This window comes from Heteronotia binoei, chromosome 3 (genome assembly GCF_032191835.1).
Source record: "Heteronotia binoei isolate CCM8104 ecotype False Entrance Well chromosome 3, APGP_CSIRO_Hbin_v1, whole genome shotgun sequence".
Classification (NCBI taxonomy): domain Eukaryota; kingdom Metazoa; phylum Chordata; class Lepidosauria; order Squamata; family Gekkonidae; genus Heteronotia; species Heteronotia binoei.
In genome coordinates, this window is record NC_083225.1 from 103,920,200 (window position 1) to 103,938,049 (window position 17,850).

The 17,850-nt window shown below is 41.5% G+C and overlaps 1 protein-coding gene across 3 annotated transcripts in view; it reads left to right on the forward strand.

Moving 5' to 3' along the window:
• TIAM1 (TIAM Rac1 associated GEF 1) overlaps positions 1-17,850 on the forward strand; it is a 338,703-nt gene that overhangs the window by 106,995 nt on the left and 213,858 nt on the right. The window contains exon 2 of one of the 3 annotated variants that reach the window (XM_060234346.1): positions 7,479-7,655. The exons of the other annotated variants lie outside the window; for them this stretch is intronic. The gene's annotated coding sequence lies outside the window, so the exon portion shown is untranslated. The remainder of the gene's footprint in view (positions 1-7,478; positions 7,656-17,850) is intronic. 3 annotated transcript variants of the gene reach the window in all.

The following is a 17,850-nucleotide window of genomic DNA, read 5'->3' on the forward strand; positions in this document are numbered from 1 at the left end:
ATTCTGTCGTCCCTCTCCTGGTGGGGGCTGAAAAGTCGCCTGATGGAAGGGGCTTTTTTTCACAAGCCGGAGCCGACACGCACGCTCACCACGGATGCCTCCCTGTGGGGCTGGGGGGCTCACATGGGGGGCATGTGCGTGGGGGACCGCTGGCCAAGCCATCACGCCCGCCAACACATAAACTTCCTCGAGTTGCTGGCCATCTTTCATGCCCTTCGCTCCTTTCAACCGCTTCTGGAGGGCAGGTCGGTAGCGGTGATGACAGACAACACCACAGCGATGGCTTATATCAATCGACAGGGGGCACAGTGTCGCAGAGGCTCTGTCAGTTGGCCCTCCGGGTCTGGGAGCTGTGCATCTCTCGGGGAGTGTTTCTCCGAGCAACTCACCTCCCCGGGGATCGGAACGTACAAGCGGACTTTCTGAGTCGGGGCGGAGCTCTCCTGCACGAGTGGGAGCTCAACTGGGAGTTTCTGCACCCAGTCTTCCACTATTGGGGGACCCCGGAGCTGGACGTTTTCGCTACCAGGCAAAACGCAAAATGCGACCTGTTTTGCTGCAGGGGAGGCACGGACCCCTTAGCGCTGGGGGACGTGCTCCTGGTACCGTGGAGGCATCACACAGTATACCTGTTTCCTCCTATACCGCTCCTCACCAAGGTAGTACAGAAGCTCCTGAGGGAACGTCCAAGGGGAATTCTTGTGATGCCATGGTGGCCTCGACAGCCCTGGTTCCCTCTAGTCCTCCGTCTATCGGGGAGGACCTACCAACAGTTCCCTCAAGTGCAGAATCTCCTGCTCTCTCACCAGGGACAGGTCCTGCACCACGACATCCCGCACCTGCGCCTCACGGCTTGGTGTCTGGATCCAGATTCTCAGACAGAACCCAGTTTGTCATCCTGAACTGCAGGAAATCGTCCACAAGACGGTCGTACGCGGCTAAATGGGCCAGGTTTGCCAAGTTTGCTTCAGACCGCTCTGCGGTGCCCGAAAGGGCGGACTTATCGTTAATGCTGGACTTCTTAGTTACGCTGTTAGACGGAGGCCTGGCGCCCTCCTCGGTGCGGGTCTACCTAGCTGCTATCTCTGCAGAACACATGCCGATAGACGGCCACTCGCCCTTCACGCACCCGGACACTAAACGTTTTCTTAAGGGCATGGCGAGACTGTACCCGGCGGTCAAGGCCCCTGCGCCAGCGTGGGACCTCCCCCTAGTTCTTAAGGCATTGACGGGGAAACCGTTTGAGCCGATGGCGATGTGCCCGTCCCACCTCCTGGCATGGAAAACGGCCTTCCTTGTGGCAATCACCTCGGCAAGGCGGGTCGAAGAACTGGCCGCACTCAGGTGCGACTCTCCCTACTTGGTGTTTTCAGCTGACGGGGCCACGCTGCGCCCAGACATCACCTTCCTACCTAAGGTGGTGTCGCCGTTTCATCTGAACTCTGAGATCTACTTGCCAGTTTACTTCCCCTCTCCAGCCAACAACTCCGAGCGGGTGTTGCACGCCCTAGATGTTAAGAGGGCGCTCTCCTTTTACCTGCACCGCACTGGCCCTTCCAGGAAAGATGCCAGGTTGTTCGTATCCTATGCTGAGTCCTCCCTGGGGCAGCGTATCTCGTCTCAGCGTTTGTCCAAGTGGATTACAGGGACAATTCGCTTGTGTTACCTTCTTCGGAAGCAGCCTCTCCCAGGACCGCTGCGTGCCCACTCGATGAGGGCAGTAGCAACGTCAGAGGCGTTCACGAAGGGAGTTCCCCTGCAAGACATCTGTAGGGCGGCCACGTGGTCCTCGGCGCACACCTTCGTGACGCACTACGCCCTGAACCTGAGGCACAGACAAGCTTCCTCGGTGGGCCGTGCAGTGTTGCAGTCCGTTTCTGTGTGATGGACCGGCATACCCTCCACCAGGTAGGCCTGAGCTTGCTAATCTCCCACAAGTGTGATGCACAGAGACCACGAAGAAGATAAACAGGTTTCCTACCTGTAACTGATGATCTTCGAGTGGTCCTCCGTGCAGTCACACTACCCGCCCACCTTCCCCGCTGCAGCCGGTCCCTCCGTGGGGCTAACGCGGCGGCCAGAAGGAACTGGCGGGATGTCCGCGGCCGTCCCAGTGGGCATGCGCAGTGGGGCATCTGGGCATGCGCACTGGGTCGGAGGCGCGGAAATCCACAGCTTTGAAGTTTACCGATCGAGATCGGCGCTGGCGCCTACTCCCACAAGTGTGACTGCACAGATGACCACTCGAAGATCATCAGTTACAGGTAGGAAACCTGTTTTTACTGCCTCTTTCTGGCAACTAACACTTCCCCTTGAGAAAGTCTATTTCAATGTATCTGAAGAAGTGTTCATCCACACAACTGCTTGTACTCAGAATTAAACTGTGTTGGTCCTACAGGTGCCTCTTAGAACTTTGTTCTAAGATAAATGTAAGCTATTGTTTACAATGAGGTCCTTAAAACGTTTCTTATCACTTTGCATCTTTGCTGTGCATACCTTGCTATTCTGTGCCACGTATTCAAGAAAGAAAAGATGGTTGTTCCTTGAGCTTGGAAACCTCCACATAGGCTCCATTCATGAGCACTACTAATTCTTAGCACAGTATTTTGTGTGAGTTTTGTGGGAGGAGCATTCACATACCAGCATCTCAAAATGTGTTTTTAACTTCAACTTCATCTAGACAGCCAAAAAGAATAACTTTTTTTAAAGTATGGATTAGGGTTGCCAAGTTCCTACCAGTAATGGAGAAAAAAAGCCAAACGACTCCATGTATGATAAGCTTACACACACTTATTATAATCGATGTATCCTTCAATGAAGTCTATTTCACCACTCTTATGTTGCAATTCCAGTTTATTATATAGGCAAAAAAATAAGCCTTGAAAAAAGTATGGAATATTTCAAGTTTCTAAATAGCACCTGGAAACTGCTATTTAAGATGTAATGTATACAGAGCTTCTAATGGTGATTCTAATGAGAATGAGAGTAGAGCATTGGATATAAGAGAAACAATTTTTGATGAGTGTACGTATGATGCTTTTAAAGAGTTTGTACTAATGAATTTTATAATGGTAATTTTAAAAGCATAATGAATTTGAAATTCTACATGAAATTGACCAATGGGATGCTACACTTTTTTTTAATAAGAAAGCAAGATGTTCTTGGGTGTCTACTAATCATATTCAATGGTGTATATTTTATTGTAGGAATAAGCTTTTGCTGGTGATAAAGCATGGAAGCAAAACAGGAAAAATAAAATCGATTGATCCTGTTGCACTGCGCTATGGCTTTAGGTTGCTGCGGAAATATTATTTGAAAGCAGCCTAAGAAAGAGAATGTATTTAGTGGGAATATATAGAAGCTTGGAATATTCCACGCTTTTTTCAAGGCTTATTGTTTTTTGCCTATATAATAAACTGAAATTGCAACATAAGAGTGGTGAAATGGACTTTATTGAAGGATACATAGATTATAGGAAGTGTATGTAAGCTTATCGTACATGGAGCCGTTTGGCTTTTTTTCTCCATTCTGTCTATCTATGTGACTCTTTTGTTGTGGCTGAAGTCCCTACCTGCAGCAGACTTTTTTCACCTGTGTGTGATGAGATGATATCACCCAGAAGTTACGTTGTGCAGAACAGATTACATCGGGATGCTCTAGCATTTGGGGAAGCTCTATAGTTTCACGTGGGGACACTCTAGCAATTTTGGGGAAAACTCTATGATGGAGCTCCATGCATGATGGACTTCTTTGAGGGTGGGGATCCCTCTGGCAGCCCTCTCTGTACCAGTAGGTTGGAGATATGAAACTGGGGGAACCCCTGCCCCCAGAAGGAGCTTTGGAAGCCTAGTATAGATCCAGAATCCTTTCCCATGTGATAAATTGAAGACTGCTTCTGAAGGTTGTGTCTTAGTGTTAAATGAACCATCTGCCTGTCTCCACAAAGAGCAGAAAAGCACATAACAAATTATGGAGAAAAAGGAAAACAAAAACAAAGCAGCCACAGTGACTCCCCAAATGGAATGTGACTGCTGGCATTTGTCAGCTTTTTGAAAAATATTAGAAGGCTAAGTAGGTACTTGTACTGGAGTCATACAGCATATGAAAGGTAAACGAAAAGGTCAAATTTTGTTTTAAAAGCATAAGGAGGTTTCCCAAATGGCATGGCCAGTAGGGAAGGGTTGGGTTGTTTTACCAAAAAAAAATTGATGAACGTCTCCATCTGACCTTTTTATGTTTTAATTCCATTTTTAATATTTAGTAGAGCTTGGTTATGATTGATTTGTGGCACAAATGGCTTAATTTTATGGTTTTACTATTTCCTATCTATGATTATTTTTAATAACCTCATTAGTAATTTAACTATTTTTGAACAATTTTAGCAGTTGTGATTTGTTTTAATATAGTAATACAGATTTGAAAGCCTCCTCAAAAGTAAAATTGACCGATGCATCTTTTAATGTATCAGTGAATATAAGTGGTGCTGCATATACCTAGCGAAGATTACTTACACAACCATTGTAGAATTATGACTTCCTGATTTGGCTGAGGGAATGAATCATTCTCCCTCTTTCTAACTTGGACTTTCACAACTAAAAAACCCTTGATTAATAAACATGATATAATGGATCTTATTATTTTTATATTCAAAATCACCTCTGTGCATTCCTAATAAGAGGAAGATCCTTTTTGCTGTTAAACCTCAGTTGATATAAACAAGGGCCATGGATCATAAAGTCTAAAAATCTGTTGTAATATGAACTGGTGGCACTGAAGAGAAAACAGTGTGGCCAGAGATCTGTGCTTGTTTCTGAATGGTGCTCTCTTTGCTCTTGGGAGAGTTGGGAAATAGGAGCAGCACATCTGAGCAAGGCTGCCCTCCAGCTAAATAAGATTGTCAGTTGCCTTTTGAAAGGGATCTCTCCTAGAAACTCAGCTGTTCAGTCTAATGCCCTTCTCTCTTGAGAGAGGTTTTCCCTGTCTGCCATTTGTGGCTGAGAGCCAGAATGAGTTACTTGCACCACATTGCCTGCAAAGTCTATAGAACAATGTACCTTTAAGATTGGCATTTCCTAGAGTTCTTTTATTAGTTGAAAGCCATGAAACAACATAACCCAACTTGTGAGGTAAAAGTTTTGCATGTTATGTTACTGGCAAATTGAGTGCTAGTAATCTCTCAAGGGCATACTGGGAGAGTCAAACATCCTTCTTTCCAAACTGGAAACATCTCTTTCTCTGTCAATTTAGTTTCTATATGGTTTCAAACATTAGGATCCAAAGAGCTTGATCCTGCTCTCTAAGGCCGGCTGGCTTAGGAAATGGGATCGTCACAGACAGGGTATAATGTGATTAGAAGAAAATATTTTAAATTAAGATCTTTTATTTGCTAAATGTTGTTTGGAAGAGCTGGTTACATGAAACTTATATCCATGGAAATTTCCTTACGATCAGTCTAAAATTTCTTTTTCAAAGCACAATTTATAAAGCAGCCTTTTTCTGTTACCAAATATATTTTAAAGCTTTTTTTCCTTCAGAGGCTGAGTACAGGATGCAGGTGGAGGAAGGAAGGGAAGTTTGCTTGTAAGACCTTTGCTTGCTATCATGAATCCAGCTTGGTAAATTGTCAGCAGCTGGCATACCAATGAATCTATTTCAATATAAATGAGTTTCATGTTATTAATTTCTGCCAGCTTCTGGGCAACTCATGAACTCCTTTTCAGCACTCAACTGCAATTTAAGGAAGGGGATGGGAGAAATAAACAAAGCAGAAGGAAGAAAACTAAAATCAAGCAAAATGTTTGTAACCCTTTCGCATTTGTTGAATCCTACAGAAGCAAAATGAAATACAAGCAAGTAAAATGCAAGCCATTTTGAAATTTTTTTTTTCAATAATCTGAAACATTCATCAGGATAGTGCTGCTGCACTGTTTTGTTTTGTTTTGTTTTGTTGCGGGGTGGGGAGGCACCAATGGCCTTTTCCATGGTTATTTCTTATGAGGCTTTTTCAGTTTTCTTTTTTAGTCTCAGAAATAGTTGTTATTCTAAGAACAGCTTTTCCAAACCCCAGTGACAGAGAAACTCCACGACACATCCCTATTCTTCTATACCCATGCCCCCAGTAAAATATAAAAGTTTTCTTCATTCCTCCTTCATGGAGCTTAAGAACCTGCCTTAATAGAGGACTGTCACCTCAGATGCCTCAACACTGAGCTTTTTTGTTTGCTTTCTTGTTTATAATATAACATTTAATAGGAACAAAATGTACACAGCCTTGTGGTAGGCCTCTCTAAGGAGATATGAGCAGTGTTTTGTGTCCCCTTTCAATCAACCCCCGCCTCCTGGCCAGAAAGTAGAGAGCTGAACAATAGGAAGTAGTAACACCTACCTCACAAACAGTATAATTCAGGCAATTTTTCTTTTGTATGGGTGGCCATCACTATATCCTCTGCTATGTTGATATTAATGGACAATACGAAAATGCATGTCATTTACTAGAAGGACATGGTCATGACCCTTTCCACTATCTGTTTGTTTCCTGGCCCAGAACTAAAGCTAGCTTTGCCAGCACATGTGTGCAGCTGTAGATCATGCTATTTGTATTTGGTGGACTTGATTAGTTGATGTTTCTCTTCCACCCTCCCTCCTTGTCTTGTGCTTTTGTGTAGAGATGAGGAATAGGTTTTAAAATATCAACAAAAAAATCCAGTCCTCAGCTACTTGAGGGTATGAATAGATTCTAAGATGATGAGCTACGTCCATAAAGCCTGGTTCAGAAGCTAGTTACAAATTTGTTCAGCTGTTGACTTTAATGAAAGAGTCTGTGCAGAACCAGGCTTAATACAGATCTGCATTCTTGAAGTAAGGAAGCATAGTACAGCTCTGCCTGTACTTAGTTATGCATTTAATTGTGAGATTTCTTTTCATAGAAGCCAGTTAAACCAGTTCCTTCAGTTACTGCCCTTTTTTTGGTTCAGTTTGCATCCTGAACTTTTGTCAGTGCAGAAACATTTCAAAAGAGTCCATACCTGCCTTCTTCTTTGATCACTGAGGTTGGTACAGAGAATCTCTAAAAAAAATCCATGAAGATGGCATAGAAATGTCTTCCTTCCTGAAGGTGTCTTCTTTTTGCCTGCCCCTTGTTACCCCTTTCCCCCTCCACTTGGCTCTTATTTAAGTAAAGGATGCAAAGGCAGTTAACATTTGAGTTAGTACCAATATTGTATCTCGTATCATGTAAGCTGCTTGTATAGCAATCATGCCTATTTGTATATTTTTCTTTGAAGAATATGTTCTATAATATTTTAATCTCTCTTCCCACCCAAATACATTCCTACATTTAGCAATGCAGAGGAATAATTATAATACACCTAAATGCTGATATTGTCATGTCTGTGAAGTATGTGATGAAAGTGAAACTATGTATCCTTTCTGGCTAATCCTTTTGTTGTTGTTTTTCTCCCCCTCTCCTTCCCAACCAGGTTTTGGGCATATATTCACAGGCTCCCACAAGGCAGTAATGGAAGCTTTGAGTGGCAAGTGGTGACATCAACTGTCCAGCAACTGTTCATTTTGATAGCATTTGCAATTCTGTGCATCTCAATTTTCCACTTCTTGGAGAAAGTAGTGCTGGGTACCAACCAGTACTGCCTTGTAAGGTATGTCTGTTGAATCTATTTTGTACATGCCATGGCTGCCTGGCATGCAAATTTTGGGAGGAGAAAGTAATGTGTCATCTACCACTATATAAAGCAAAATAATTAAAATATTCATCTACCAACTACTGACAGTAGTCTTCCTTCCCTGCTTTATAGTACTTTATAGTATAGTGCTTTATAGTATAGTACACAGAGTGTTGGACCATTGGCCTGATCCAACATGGCTTCTCTTATGTTCTCATTGGGCTCCAATTTCAGAAGAGAGCCTGGCTGGGAGGAAGGTATCTAAGGGAAGAGTGCAGGGGAGATTAGGACTGATACAAGTTCTAATAAATGAGTCTGTTGCTATCATATGCCATTTGAGTTTGAGAGAAGATCTATTTCAGTGGACAGCTGTTTCATTTTTGGAAGCAAAGTTGGCTCTTGCCTCCAATTTTCACAGTCTTGAAAGCTTAACTTCCAGCAGAAAATATAGATCTGATGATAACAGCCTCCCACCAGAATCTAATTTTAAATTTGCAATCTGTTGTCTTGCAAGGTGCTTCATATTTAATGCTGAAGTTCATGAAGCCTAAAACTTTGAAGTCTGTATTAGTTTTAATCTGTCATACTACTTGTATACTTAGTTTGGGATTTAATAAGGAAAGCAAAAAAGAAAGGAAATTCTTGGTTGATGAGGGGAAGGGTTAGAAAAATTGGCATTCTTTGCCTATAGAAATCTTTGGTGCATAGTTAATCTATAGTAAGATGGGCAATCTAAATAACTGATAGTGTTGCATCTAAGAATGTGAACAGTAAATCAGGAGTCCTAGGTTCAGATCTTAAGGCACTGGCAAATGTTCCACACAGAGTTAAAAGCATGCTGAAATTCATCAGGGTTATGGACACTTCACTTTCTGTTCTGTTTTGCCCATGAAGTTTCTTATTCAATTGACTTTGAAATGAACTATAAGGAAGCTGGTAGACATCTCTTAATAAAAATCTTACTGCCATAATCATTTTAACTTTATTTATTGTACTTTTTAAACTGTTTTTATCAGCTGTATTTTATATTCTGTTAACTGCCCTGAGTCTCATTCATGGGAGAGGGAGTGAGATATAAATTTGATAAATAAACCAACTTTTTCAGTGGTATGACAGTTTCAGAAAATAGGTGTGAGCAGAGGTCATTTTGTAGAAAAATAGGTGGTGGAACTCATCCAGGGATTGTTATGCAGCTGCAATACTATTCAATGAACAAAGAGGTGGAACTCTCAGAAGGGGAGGTGGAATTCTCAGAAAGGATATCAACATTAGGGATGGGCATGAACTGAAAAATGAACTGTGGTTCAAGCACGAACCAGGCCTGTTTATGGTTCATTTTGAACTAGTTTGTTTGATCATACTAGCCCCAAACAGAAAATGTTTTTCCTTGGTGGCTTTTTTTTGCGTTCATTTTCCCAAACTGCTTGGCACCAATTCAATAACTTTTGGCAATGCTGGGAGTGGACTTCTGGGAGCCCCGGAAACACCTACAGTACTTGTCCATAATTTGATTGACAGTTCTGGGAGCCAGTCATGGAGCTCCCATTCTGACTCAGCTGTTTTCACTTTGTAGCACAAAGAGAGAAGAGTTAGTGTGAGAGCTGAAGCTGAGCTTTCCTGGAGGCACCTGCTTTGGGGGGCTGTAACTCAGACATTCCAAATCCAATCTTCACCAAACTTGGAGGGCGGGTGGAAGACAGCCTGCTGAAAACTCCCATTGAGTTTGGCATCTCTAACTCTTGAGGGAGTTGTTCTAGACCTCCCAAACAAATGAACCATGAACCAGTTTGGGAAATCAAATGAACCAGCATTTTCCTGGTTCATGCTCATCTATAATCAGCATCTTTTATTTGATTGTAAGTAATAAGTAATGGCAGTTGCATATCTAGTAATTCCATTTTCAATGAACTTTATATTGCTTATTGCTATTATCCCATAGTTATAATAGCCTAACCTTATTGGTGATGACTCACCTACCCTCCTTTTGGTTGGGCTGTGTGTCACTTAAAGAGTAACCCACTCTCCAACCCTAGGACAGATGAGGATTGGGGCACTGGGGAAGCTGCTAGGCAGTGGCTGTTGTTAGGTAATCCAGCTTGGTTCTGTCAGTAAAAGATGGGGGGGAGACACTCTTTCCAGGCCTATTTTGGACTCTGAGGGAGAACTCAATGGGGCCAGTCGTGACTAGTGTTGCCAGTTCTAGGTTGATGGCAAATTCCTGGAGATTTTGTGGTGGAGTCTCTGGAAGCCAGAGTTTGGGGAAGGGAGAGGCCTCAGCTGAATATAATGCCATGCAGTTCACCTTCTAAAGCAGTTATTTTCCCCAGGGGAAGAGAGTTCTGTTGTCTGGAGTACAGTTGTGATACTAGGAGATCTTCAGGCTTCACCTAGAGGTTGGCTACCCTAGGCCTGGCTGCTTGCTACTGTTCAAGAGCAGCCCCGCCCCCCTCGACAGCCAGTGGCATAGGAGATAGTGCTTCAGAGGGTCTGCCAGACTCAGGTTCTTGCTGAGAACTGGAAGACTTTCAGACTAACTCACCTTACAAGGTTTTTGTGCAGCTCCAAAGGTGGAGAGGAGAATAATGTCAGCTGTTTTTGTCCTCATTGTGGAGAAAGACTACCTTTCCTAGATAGGGGCTTCAGGGAGGGGGGGAGGAGATGGAAAGCTGATAAAGGTAGATTGATGGTTGGCTGGGAAGGTGATAGGGTTGCCAACTCCAGGTTGGAAAATTCCTGGAGATTTGAGGGGTAGAGGCTGGAGGGGGGGGTGTTGAGGAGGGGTGGGACATCAGACAGATACAATGCCATAGACTCCACCCTCCAAACCAGCCATTTCCTCCTGGAGAACCATTGTTGCCAGTCTCCAGGTGAAAAACTGTGGGGAAATTAATGAAAAATACTTCCAAATTGTAATAAGAGAATTAAACACTTCAACTTCACACACTTTCACATATCATTACATATAACAGCATATTATCAAAAATGTAAAGTATAAAGTACAAGGAATAAATATTCAAAAGTGCTTGCAGTTAGTCCATATCCAGTTTGAAATTCTTGAAAACTATTAAAGTGCCAGTGTCCAATGTGTTGCAATTGCAGATAATTCTTGTTCTTCAGCAAAGAATTTATGATGTTAAGACGTTGCTTTAAACTTCCTTTCTTTAAAGACCTTTATTATATAGTGGAAGGTCATAAGCCTCTAACAGTAAAGCTTGTAATACTGTTTCAAATGTCTTCATCTGAAAGACGTGTTCCACTTATCCACTTACAGCATACCACATTCCTGTGACACTAGCTCTGGAGAAAATGAGAGCTAATTTTTTGTTATTTTTCCACAGTTTTTTGTTGTTGGTTGAGTCATTCTCTGTGGAACTCTAGGCTTTTCATTCACAATCTCCAGGTGAAGGCTGCTGGTGGTCACTCAAAATTGCTACTGCTGTTCAGATGGCAAAGATCACCCCCCCCCCCCTTGAGAAAATGGCTGCTTTGCAGAATGGACTCTATGTCATTATACCCTGCTGAGGTCACTTCCCTCCTGCTTTGTTCTGCATTGCGGAGGAAGACTATACTTTTCCTAATAAAGGCTGCAGGGAATGCGGAGAAGATGGAAAGTTGAAGTCAGGTCAATTCCCTTACAGAAAATGGCCTAGAGAGCCTGAAAGTATGTGAGGCTCTTCATTTTTTTTAATGGTGTGCTCATGTCAGGATAAAAATCTAAGTTTGCATCAGCTGAAATATATGAAGGATGATCTCTTTATATAAAAATACTACCTACCAGTGGACTCCTATCCTTTGATATTGCTTAACATTAAACGTCTCTGTTTGTATTCCCAATGATAGTGAGTATTAAACAAAGTTTGTGGTGGCAGATGCATTACTCCTTGAAGAAAAATGCTTATTTTAAATCTATTTTTAGCTCCCCTCCCCACCCTTGATATAGATAGTTCTTTGGTTAGTTTTGCAGGAGGGCAAAAGCTTTCTAAATTTTGTATGATGTTGTCCATTATTTATGTTTTTATAGGGTTCGCTGCATTTGCTGAACTGGCAAATTGCATCTAGTTGCTTTAAGTGTGTTGGGCAAGTAGCTGCTTCTGGGAATGACTTTCTTTATATCAGGTCATGCTAAAATTAGTTGCTTCTCAGTAGTTATGAGTCTTTGTGCCTACTCCTTTCCAACTGACACAAAAAGGGAATCATGTTCTTAAAGATGACCTATCAGAACCTATGTGAAATGAAAATTTGGTTGCTTCAGTTGAAAACCTTTTGTTCTTAATTCCCATATTTTATCACTGTAAATTCCTAAGTCTCCTAAGAGCAGGGCTTTTTTTTGTAGAAAAAGCCCAGCAGGAACTCATTTGCATATTAGGTCATACTCCCGATGCCAAGCCAGCCAGAACTGCATTTTTGTGTGTTTCTGCTAAAAAAAAAAAAAGCCCTGCTTAAAAATGCACAATCAAGATCACTTGGTAAAAGTTAGTTCTCCCGTAAACAGTTCTAACTGTCCTGTTGCACTTAGTATGGTCGAAAACTAGTAAAAGAATGGATTTTCTATTCCATTTCTGTGGGGGGAGGGGGCGGTTTGTATATTTTAAAATAGCATACAAAGGGAGTTGGGAATGTGCTAGCTGCTCTAGTGTTCAACTGATTTTTCTTTGTGGAAAATGCTAAGTTAGGGCACATTAGTAGTCGATTCTTGACATAGCCTTCTTACAATTTCAGATATTTGTGTATCTTGAGAAAGAGGGTGTTTTTTTCTTTTTCTTTCTTTTTGCTGACTTTTCCTAAGGTTTGTATAATAAATTATTTCTGTACTGTGAAATTCTAAGTGCCATTCCAAGAAAAGCTGAACTCTACAGCTTTCATAGACTGTGGTTTAGGCAAATTAGCATAGATTATTTTGTATAAACTATTCTGCATACTTTAGTGCTTTGCATTAGACCAGTTTTATAATATAGAGAAGTTCCCTGTTCTCTGAATACATTATCAGCTCTCTTTTGTCTTTCACATGACTGTAAATAACACGAGCGTTCTCTCCCTTTTTCTATTCATTTTTCTGCCCAGCAGTAGGGATATGCACTCAGATGTATCCTGTCCAAATATATACCTAAGAATATCCCATCGTCATCATCGTCATTTGTATATTTGGGTAACTGGAGCAGTATTCAAGATACTTGGGAATAAAAGTATCCACATCCCATATTTCTGGAAATATTTGGGAATATCTGGGGCTGGAATTGTAAGGTCCCTAGACTGTTTTCCGCTAACAGGTTTTCTGGGCAATGGAGGGGTGGGGGGATAGAGACATATCTCCTGGCTTGGAGAAGTCAGTTCCTAGTCCAGGTGAACCAGGTACAGGCCCCAGCAAAGTTGTGGGTCTGTCTGGCTCCTTCTCCCTCCCTCCTTCTCTCCCTCCTTTGTTAGGGCAGGGCCTTTTCCAAAGCCATTTTCCCCTCACAGTCCATGCCCCTGCTATTAGAATAGCTGGGGGCACCTTATTCAGGGGCCTGTAGAACTGGAACCCTTGGTCCAATTTGGTTGAAACTTGACGGTCTTTAGTGGACAGGCAGCAATTTTGGTCCCCTCCCCCCAGCTCCCCATGAAGAATAAAAAGAACCTGAATATTTCTGGAATCCCAGAAAAACTGGAACATAAATCCTGAAACCATATTGGGGGACCCAAATACTAATAATTATGCCCTTCCTGAAATCTGAATCTAGAAATACATTTCCCTCCCAGGTGATACCTTGCTACTAAATGGTTACTAGTGTTATTCTCCTTTGCTTGGGAAACCAACTGCCCTGCTTCCAGGTATCTGAGGTGGAAGTAAGTGGTGCTGCTCCCGTCTCAGGCAGTTGATTGAAGAGTGCCTTGTTTCTCAGATTGGTAGTTGAATGAACAGGGAGTGGGTAAGAATTATACATCAGTTTTTGCTCATAGGATTGCCAACCTCCAAGTAATGGCTGGAGATCGCTAGGGATTTCAACTGTTCTTCAGGCAACAGAGATCATTTCACCTGGAGGGTGGACTCTGTGGTATATTTAATCATTGATGTCCGTCCCTCCCCAAATTGTGCCTTCCTCAGGCTCCACCTCTAAAATCTCCCAGTGTTTTCCAGCCTGGCAACCCTAATACTTGGTTTTGTTATTATGCTAAGGGAAATGATAAAAGAGAAAAAGTGAAATGACAGTGTATTCTCAGCAATGTAGCTTCATTCTGTAATATATCATCAGCCTTGATCTTTTTCTTAGTGTGAGAGACTGGAGCTATGCAGCACCCAGAATATCTTACTTAACAGTTTGTGGGTTTTTACAAAGTTTTTACACCTTTAAAAGCTACTTTTATTTGTTTTTATAGACTGTCCTATTCCTGAATACATATGGCTGAAGGTGGTGAACCACATAGTGAAAGCTCATATCCTGCCACAAATTTAGTTAGTGTTTAAGGTGCTACTGGTCTTTTGCTCTTTTCTACTTTTTATTGGGTTTGATTTCTAACCCGCTCTCCCAGCAAGTGGGCTCAGAGCAGATCACAACATATAAATGCTAACAAAGATCAATCAGCTTTAAAGACTCTAAAAACAACCATAAAGACTCTAAAAACAACAACAACTAAAAACAACCATGGAATTCACTGCCACAGGAGGTGGTGGCGTCCACAAGCATAGCCACCTTCAAGAAGGGGTTAGATAAAAATATGGAGCAGAGGTCCATCAGTGGCTATTAGCCACAGTGTGTGCGTGTGTGTATATATATGTATGTATGTGTATATATATATATATATATATATATATATATATATATATATATATATATATATATATATATATATATATATATATATTTGGCCGCTGTGTGACACAGAATGTTGGACTGGATTGGCCATTGGCCTGATCTAACATGGCTTCTCTTATGTTCTTATGTTCATTCCAAATTCTCTATTAAACAAGATGGTATTCCAAAAACTTGTGGTGTCCTGGACCTGTTTCATACATATACATATATATTTATTGCTCACTGACCATTTGATCATAAACAAATGGTGATGAAATAGAAAATTCATCAATAATATAGATTTTACAGATTTTACAAAATAAACGTTTAGAATCAGCAAAGTGCACAACATAAAACATCATTTTCTATTTTCTTAAAATCCTCCTCTTGTCTCTTAAATCTTAACACTTCCAGAAGAAATTTTACAACTGAAACTGTGATGGTTAGATCAAAGCCACCAAGCAAAAGCTGGAGCTTATTTGCCACAGGAAGATCAATATTGAAAATTAATGGATTGACAAACTTTTCTTAAGTAGTTTTATACTTTTGGCAAACAAAAACCACATGTTCTACAGTTTCAACAGAGCTGAATTCACAACCACATAATTTCTCAGAATAGGGCTTTCTCATGTAGCTCCCACTAAGAACAGTAGTAGGGAGCACAATAAACCTGGCTAAAAAGAAGGCTCTTCTGTAGGCTGGGATGGTCAGAAAATTTGTATAGGGACAGTAGGACTTGAAGTATGTAAAACCAAAGAATGCAGCAGAGCACATGCAAAAAGCATGGAAAATAGTGCTGTTTAAGTCCCATTGAAAGTCTTTTTTTCATCAGAGATCAAGTTTTGGAAAAAGATAAAGTCAACAAAAAATCATTATCCAATCCCATGGTCTGAAGTTTAGAATCTACAAATTCAAACAAAGGGTTAACAAATGAGTCTCTTTGTAGTACAGATAAAAGACTGTCTGCAGGGAGGGCCAGAAGAGATTTTAACCGGTATCCAAAGATTGCAGCCCATGCTTTAGCTTTCAAAGATTGAATCACCAACTCAGTTCCAATGGCAATCCCTGCAATACAGTAGGGGGCAGCCAATAGTTTTCTAAGGAAGTAGTGCAAAACAGTATCTAAACACTCATTTGCTGAGTCAGCCTATAAGGGAGCTTCATACAGAAACTGAGTAGCCACTTTAGCATCAAAAAGTTTGATTGCAGAGGGGGATATATTGCCCACCTCTGGAAAAAAAGAAATGCAGGATTCCCTTGATCGTTCTCAGAGCTTTCTCTTTCATATGGTCCATATGATTCTTCCAATTAAGATTATATTGGAATTTCAGACCCAAATAATTATAACTGGTTACTTGTTGAATCTTCCTCCCATTTAAGTACCACACATATGGAATGAATCGAGGGGTTTTTTTGGTAACAACAATTATCTTAGATTTATCACAGTTGATAGTTAAATCCTCATTACTACAGTAGTTTCCAAATGCTGACAATAAACAATGCATGCCCACTAGAGAGCCGGCAATCAGCAGGGTGTTATCAGTATACATAAGTGTGGCAATTGGAAGATTTGCCAACATGGGTGCATGTGAATTATGAAGCCTAATATTGTCCGGAAGGTCGTTTATAAAAAGATTCAATAAGGAGGGTGCCAAAACACAACCCTGTCTGACTCCGCTATGCAGTTTGAAGGAATCTGAAATCAGTCTTTGCTTATTGGTTCATACTCGTGCTTCAGATTCATCATATGAACATTGAATTAGCCAAAGTAAGTGGGCATCTATACTATAGTTGATAAGTTTCTGCCACAATCTGCTTCTAGGGACTGAATCAAATGCCATTGTTAGGTCCATAAAGGCAACGTATATTGAGCCATTAGGAAAAGATGTATACTTCCTTATAAGACGGAATAAGACAAAACAATGGTCTAAGGTGGAATATCCCGGTTGAAAGCCCACTCGCTCAGGGGTCAGTGTAGACTTTTCTGGCATCCAGTTAGTCAACCTATTTAACAAATAGGAGGCATACAGCTTACCCACCACTGAGAGGTAATTTGGGAGATAATTGGGAAGATTGGGAGATAATTCCCCGAATATGATCTGTCTCTTTTTTTGTAGATCCAGACTATAAGTGCCTGATTCCAGCTAGGTGGGATTTTGCCAGACTCATTTCTCTTAGTAAAAACTTTTGCTAATATAGGGGCAAAGCAGTTGGTCCTACTATGAATAAGAACTGAGGGTAGAAAATCAGGACTAGGAGCCTTCTGTAGTTTCATTTTGTTAATACGGCTTTCTATTTCCCGTGTAGTAACTTCAGGCCATAAGGGTAATTATTGAATACTAGTTTGAGGTAGGGCTGTTGTTGGGTATGTATACATATAAAGCTTGGAGAAATACTGAACCCAAGTTTGTGGGGGGATGGGATTCCTCATACTGGATTGGTAACCTGCTTTAGAAACCAGTGACCAAAATAATTTTGCATCCTTCCTCCTAGAGGCATCAATAAGAAGATCCCATTCTTTTTGTATGTCCTGGTGTTTTTTAGTTTTTATTAGATTTCTGTAAACCCTTTTAAGCTGAAGTAGGGATCTTAAATTTTCATAATTCCTGGAGGACCTAAAACTCTTACCTAACCTTTGGACAGCCCTCTTTAGCTGATGACATTCCCTGTCGTAGCGAGCATACTTTCCCCTAGATTTAAAGGGTCGCTTAGGTACTTCAAAAATTGATTTGAAAGCTGTCAAAAGGTCCCCAAATGCTTTAAGACTTTAGCTGGATCATGGTCATCTATTATTTCCAAAGTTAGCCTGTTTCTATTAGAGTGAATATGGAACCTGATTGATAAGGGTTCTCAGAATGGCAAATTCACTGCCATCACAATAGAGTAGGAGGGGCTGAATTGACTGGACATCTGCCACTGCACCCAATGGCCTGACAGAACAGCTCAATTTTACAGGCCCTGTAAACATCTTTTGGCCAGGGATTACCAGTAGATGTTGAACTTCTGAGGGCAAGGCTCTTCGGGGAACATATGGGGAGAGATGGTCCTGCAGATATGTTGGCCCCTAGCTGCATAGGACCTTAAAGGTTAATACTAGTGCCTTAAAGCAGATCCAGAACTCTATTGGCAGCCAGTCCAATTGGTGTAGTCACAGTCAGCAAACACATTGCTGCATTTTGCACTAGCTGCAGCTTCTGGGTCAGGTACAATGTAAAATGTAGAATGAGTTACAATAGTCTAACTTGGAAGTGACCATTGCATGGATCATTGTAGCCAAGTCATGGAATGAAAGGTAGGGAGCTACTTGCTAAACCTTCCAAAGAAGGGGAAAAGCTGATTTGGCAGCCATGGTGACCTGGGCCTCCATTGATAATGAGGCATATTACAAAAAATCAAATGAT